The 6,466-nt window shown below is 37.6% G+C and overlaps 1 long non-coding RNA gene across 1 annotated transcript; it reads left to right on the forward strand.

Moving 5' to 3' along the window:
* The first annotated feature begins 429 nt into the window (after positions 1-429).
* Positions 430-4,546, forward strand: LOC138684575 (uncharacterized). Its single transcript, XR_011323822.1, has 2 exons — positions 430-549; positions 3,341-4,546. It is a non-coding gene; the product is annotated as an uncharacterized lncRNA (long non-coding RNA).
* Positions 4,547-6,466: the final 1,920 nt, after the last annotated feature.

Consider the following 6,466-nt stretch of genomic DNA (forward strand, 5'->3'; position numbering starts at 1 on the left):
GCATAGTGGTGATACCGAAACATTATTCCGTTTTAACGCCCTCTTTTCCTGTACAAACTAGTAATGTCACGCAAGCCCAAATACTAGTATTGATTAAGGCCACATACTAGCAATAGGTTCTTTACTAGTGGGGTAAATAGTTGGGTTATACCTGCCATGATCTTACTGGTGGTAAAAGATGGAGCTGCAAAATGCTTGATTGTACACTGATGAAGTTAGTAGGCTTTTTGGCCCTGATTTAAATGACAACAGGAGAAAGTTTTACTATCCCGGCTTGCAATACTTCTCTGACTATGTGACTGGAAAGGTATTGTTGATTGCTCCATTTTATTGTGAGCTAAAATGAGATGCCCACTCTCTTTTGAAGTTTCTGTCAAAATTCCTATTTCTGTTATCTTTTGAGAATGTGTGCAGTGGATTATTTTTTATAGTATGGCCTTTGAAAAGGCTGTGCAGGATGAGACCTGTGGCGCATGTAATCCTTCAGACTCATTATTTCCATAGGCCACAGGTGCTTCAGGAAAGGGAGAAGAAACTGGTAATAAGCAGGTATGGTGTAAATTGTCCAGTGGGAACATTTCTTCCTAATCCTTGCTTATATTTTTTCAAGGTGAGTCAGAATTTGTTAAATCATCAGTTTTTCCTAATCTCTACACATCCATTGGTATTTAGCTTTTGTCCACTTTCATGTTCATAATGAAAGCTGTGTGAATCCTTCTGATACTGTTTTAAACAGCTTTCAGACTCTCCTGATGGTGCACCTTTCAAAGAATTCAAGCCAAACTTCATAAGCAGTTGGTTTGTTCTCAAGTGAAAAAAGGCACCCATTTAAAGACTGTATTTATACCTCTTTGGAAACTGTCAGATTGTGTGTGGAGGAACTTATAGGCTGTATCTATACTTATCTATAAAATAAACCAGGTCACATCCTGTTCTCTAGATCTGAGAACAAATAGCTTGTGTGTATGTGGGTATATTTCTTTCCCCCCTAAACCAGGGGAGACTAATGGAAATGATCTCAAATCAGTTCTACCTCCCAAGCTGTCCTTGGCATTGCTTGTTAATGTGATATTTGGAATTGGTCATGACTAAGGCAAGTATTAAGAGTTAGCAGGAACTAACCAGTATGGACTGTCACAATCCATCACACAATCTGTCATTGTTTAGTTTATTAAATAAATAAATAAATAAATAAAATAAAGCCATAGAATCTTTTTTAGGGATTTGTTCCTACTAGGTCAAAATACCACGCTCACTGGTATTTTGGTCCCGCAGCCATGTTTGGGATATAGTGTGCACTGTTACGGACCTGCAAGTATTGTTACAGACCATGAAGTAGCTACAGCAGTGGCTTTCAACCACGCAGAATTACCTGGTCAGCTTCAGTCACCTCTGAAATGTTGGATGTGACATCTGACCTAAAGCTTCCCAAGTGTTTCAGACTAACATTGGAAGAATGTAAACATATACTCATCCTCAGAGACATACTAAACTCAGAGTATTTCCAACAATTTTTTCGAGGTTAAAAAAAGTAAAATTCAGTTATTTGCATTTGGGTGTAAAGACTGTTCGTAATAACAGATTAATTGTAATCTACAGTTAAAGACACAGAATCCAGTGTTAAATGTCTATTCAGTTTTACCGATGTTTGATCACTTCTACTTTACAAAGCAGGTGTACTGTTTATAGAGCTTGTTCCATAATGAAGGATCTGAATGTTGATACTGCTAATGAGAGAGCTGGTTTTAATTTTTGTGTTTAAGCAGCTATTTTGTTCAGCACTGAATTACCATGCAACCTAGGACAATTTAAGTCATGCATTGTGTGCTCTGTTTCTCTGCCAAGTGACAGCAACAATGCTACTTCATGGGAGAGCCAATTTGATGTTTGCAGTTCAGTGAGAAAAGGTAGCAAGGTTCTAGTTGAGGGATAAATATTTGTGTTCTCTTAAGGATTCATAGCTTCATTGAAAGAAAATTTTCTTAAACAAGTGCAAAAATGGGGAATGAACTTTTTTCATAGCACTACCTTATTTCACAAGCAGCTTAAGAGCCTCATTCATTATCCATGGTGAGTAGAAGCGACTGGAGCACCTTCTCAGTGTTCTTCTGTAAGGGAGATCATGAGACAGAGCACGTGGGCTGCTGTCTTGGCTTTCTCTGCAACAATTCTGCATTGCAGAAGTGCAGCTGAAAACATCCAGGTATTGCTATAATCACTGATCCTCTACATGAGGAACGGTTCTTACTGAGGAAAAAATAACGATGGTGGAAAAGGGCCTCCCAAACTACCTGGAGAATGCATGAACCTTTGACATAATACAGAAAGATAAATCGTCGAGTCCAGGGAGATCCAGAGCACCCTGTTTTTTCTAATGTACAAAATTCATTACCATTATTTTTGATTTATACAGTACTGAGGTTTTGGAGAGAATTATTATCTATCTTTCTGGTTTTATCGTAGACTAGTTTTTTACATCAGTTACAAATTCATTTACAGACACAGACATTTTTGATCAAGATTAATACATTAAAACCTGTTTTACTAAAAGAAAGGGGGGGGAGAATAAAATGTGGATCAGCTTAAGCTTTTCGGCCATACTAATTATTTTGGGGGTTTGCAAGAACATATTTGCATCTCCCAAAGCATTTTGCACTATGTCAGTGTACAATGGAAGTGATAGCATTTTCTAGAATGAGCTTTTCAGATTTGTGATTCTTTTAATAGATGTGAAAAACAAAATAATTCATGTTTCCTTTACACTTACTGTAAACGTAACAATGTCTTGATAAATTAAACAAAAAGTAGACATGTATTGATAACAGTGATAAGTTACATGAGCTGCTGGGTACATGTTCCCAGAGGGTGGCATTCTTTTAGAGATAAAGATGGGTGGAGAAGGAATATAATATTCCTTGCTCTATAATACAATGTATATAATGTTTATACTAGACATATACATGTACATATTTATAAACATATGCAATATATGCATATATACTTATTTATGTTTGTATATACATATATATTATCTACTCATATACACACATATCTACATATATAATAATAGATAATAATGTATTATAACAACATATTATATGCCATATAATATAATTTGTATTACAATCTAATATATAATAAAATATATGTAATAATAATACATAACAATATATAAAATATTTTATACATATATAACACACACATTTTGGAAGTCTGCAGTTCCTTTTTATGGTCCCCCAAAACAGTGAAGGTCATAGAAGGAAATTGCAGGTAACCAAAATCCCCAGGAGCTCAAGGTCTCTAAGCTGCAACCTCCTTGTGAAAATCCGTTATTCCAGAGGGCTTACTTCCATGTTGTGTAAAGCCAGTTCACACTGAAGCATGTACTACATGTGGAAATGAACCAGAGAGCATAGGACTACAACTTTCCTCTGAAGAGCAGCGGTGTTTCAATTATCTCAAAATATTTTGAGAATGTCTGTAAGTAATAAGAAAAATAAAGCTGATGACAGTGAGATATTAGAAACATTCCTTGGGGTTTTTTTTAGAGATACCAGAGTTTTTAGAGGAAATTGGAAATTCAGAGAACAAGACTGTTTTTACCTATTCTTATTTGTTCTTTTCTTAAACTGCACTTGTAGTGACCTTGAATATGCTTTCTCTGAACACATACAAAACAAATGGATCCACAGAACTGAAACAATTAAACAGTGAATTTTGAATGTGATCTTTCTAGATGTCTAGGGCAGGTGGGATATCGTAAAAATATGCTCCATGCTAGATGCACCCTCCTAATGGCTGCAGAAGACATCTGTCCACTTCCATGGAGAGCCACTAGAGTCAGTTCCAAACACTCCAAACACTACATATACCTCCAAACTCACTGACAGTCACAGATTTGCTTAACTTTGCATGCTGTGAACATCTTGATTGACTTTGGTGGAACTATTCCCAGTGTACAAAGTGAGGCATGTGCATGAAATCTTGGCAGAATTTGGGCTTAAGACATTAAGTTTTCATTGTGCTCTGTAGAAGACTGATGGAGGACCTAATTTGACTCATGCCAGCATCCTTTTTGCTAAAAGTATGTACCTTAGTGACTGCAAAATGTGATGTGACTATTCCGGAAATCTTGGAAATACATTGGAGGAGTGAGAACAGCAGATTTCTCATTTGCATACTGTATATATTCTGCAGTGGGTAGTTACTGATGGCTTTTTGCTGCTCTACTGGCCTTTTCAATATGTAAAATGTTGAGTAATGGAGAGCTGGCATTTCCTACTTTAACTGGCACATGGATAGACTGTTTCTCTCCAGCAGTTCCAGAAGATTGTCATGGGCCTGAGCTGAGTAAAATGGGTGCAGATATTTCAGTAAATGTAGAAATTGCTAGCACCATCTATTGGTAAAAAATATAAAAAATTAAAACAATTTTCACAAAATATGCATGTACTCAAATTAGAGTCTGATTGAATAAATGAGTGCTCTTGTTTTAATTATTTTAAATGCCATTAAATATATGTAAATATATCTTTTTATAACCAGACATTTCGTCTAGAGTTTGCATCTTATTGAACGCACTTGTGACTTTAAAAACATTCACTGTTTTGTATGAAGACCTAGTGAGTCTCTGAAAACAGCATTCTTTCCCTTTCCTGGGAAAGGCTAACCAAGCTGGGAAACTGGGTGGGATCTTGGCTGTAACACAGGTTTAAAAAAGTAACTAAATCACACTGTTACTTTACAGAAAGCCTATTGGACCTGACTAGTATTTATATTTTATTATTCAAATGTTTTCATTTTCTGCTACAAAGACAACAACAGACACCAAGAATGAAAGGAGTTCATGTAGGAACTGAGGAAAGGATTTCTGATGGCTTTAAGTTAAAGAAAGCATTGTCACAATGTAATCATCTAGCCCATACATGAACAAACTCATGCTCTTACTGTTTTCACACATTGACTTAACTGCTGTAGTAATAAAAGTGAAGGACTTGACAGGTAAGACACATGTTGATCCACTCTTGATATGACGGTATATTGACTTCTGTGTGATCTTTGAGAAAGGCAGAGACACAAAGTACAACATGTTTCAAGTGAGGTTTCCAATGGCTAAGGCAGAGTTTTGGAAAAATTTCTATAGACCTCTTATACTGTCGTATGTCAGAACATTTCTTCAGGTACTGCTTCCTCTGTTCATGGCCTCAGAACCTTTTATTTTTAAATCAAGTTTGACTGCTATACAAATTTGGTATTGTGAAAACTGAATAAAAATGACTGTGAATATGGTGGAACATCCACAGCTAGGTTTTTTTTATACCCATGTTTTACACAACAGCATATGGAGTTATACACAAGCTAATGTGTAGTAGTAACATTGTGAGGGATTTGATAGCAGTGACTTTTTTTCTTTCTGACGTATGGTCTATCTCAGCATGAGCTGTTCTGTGTTTCCCTATTTTGGCTAGTCTTAAATTCACCCTGGTAAAGTCACTTTCAGAAAGCAACTCTTCCCTTGTGGGATTGCCAAAATAACTGGTAGGGCCCCAAGTTGGGGCTAAAGATAATATTTGAATTGTTTTTATGAAGCATTTAATTATGTCTGAAATTCTGATTGAAGGTCAGGATGCATGGGAGCATAGAAGTACTCAGGCTAAGTTTTTAATATATTGCCAGTTATAGTAATCACCAGGGAAGCTGATTCCAAGTATAACAATGAGTAGGATGCATTAATTTCTTCACCTTGAACCTAATGTAGCTCAGCAGTTCTTTCCTTTCCTCAAGAAAATAATTCCAAAGGCTCTAAATTAGGAAGTGTTAGGTGGAAAGTTTCAGAAGATTTTAACAAGGGATGCATTCCTTCATGGGAGATATCCAAGGGGACTCAAAGGACATGTTGAATAAAAGAAGAAGAGAGGCTCTGGGCACTGCCTCAGTTCCTGTGCCCTTCCATGGAGGTGGAGGTGTTGTAGGAGTACAGCCTTAGGGGACCAGGTCGCCTTCAGAAGTCTCTGCCTTTGCATCCTCATTCACTGCCTCCCACATGCTAGCTACTTCTCTGGCAATGCTGTGATGGGGATCACTGAAATCAGGTAGCTTAAAAATGGTCCTAGAAGCAAAGGGATTACTTTCATCCCATCCCTATTTGTAGGATGGACTGACTTACAGGGTGACCCTGGAAATAGCTATAGCAGATCAGGTGGAAAGGAGCAGGGTCACAGACAAAGGAAAGGTACCTTTATGGCTTTTCCATTGATGTCTGTGTCTTGTGGAGTGTTTTGGGTTTGTGTGGTGGGGTTTTTGGTAGCAGGGGAGGGATTGCAGGGGTGGCTCATGTGGGAAGCTGCTAGAAGCTTCCCTGGCTCCAAGTTGGACCCACCTCTGGCCCAGGCTGAACCCATCAGCAACAGCGGTAGTGCCTCTGGGAGAACAGATTTAAGAAGGGAAACCTGCAGCGGGGGAGGAG

This window comes from Haliaeetus albicilla, chromosome 3 (genome assembly GCF_947461875.1).
Source record: "Haliaeetus albicilla chromosome 3, bHalAlb1.1, whole genome shotgun sequence".
NCBI classification, from domain to species: Eukaryota; Metazoa; Chordata; class Aves; order Accipitriformes; family Accipitridae; genus Haliaeetus; species Haliaeetus albicilla.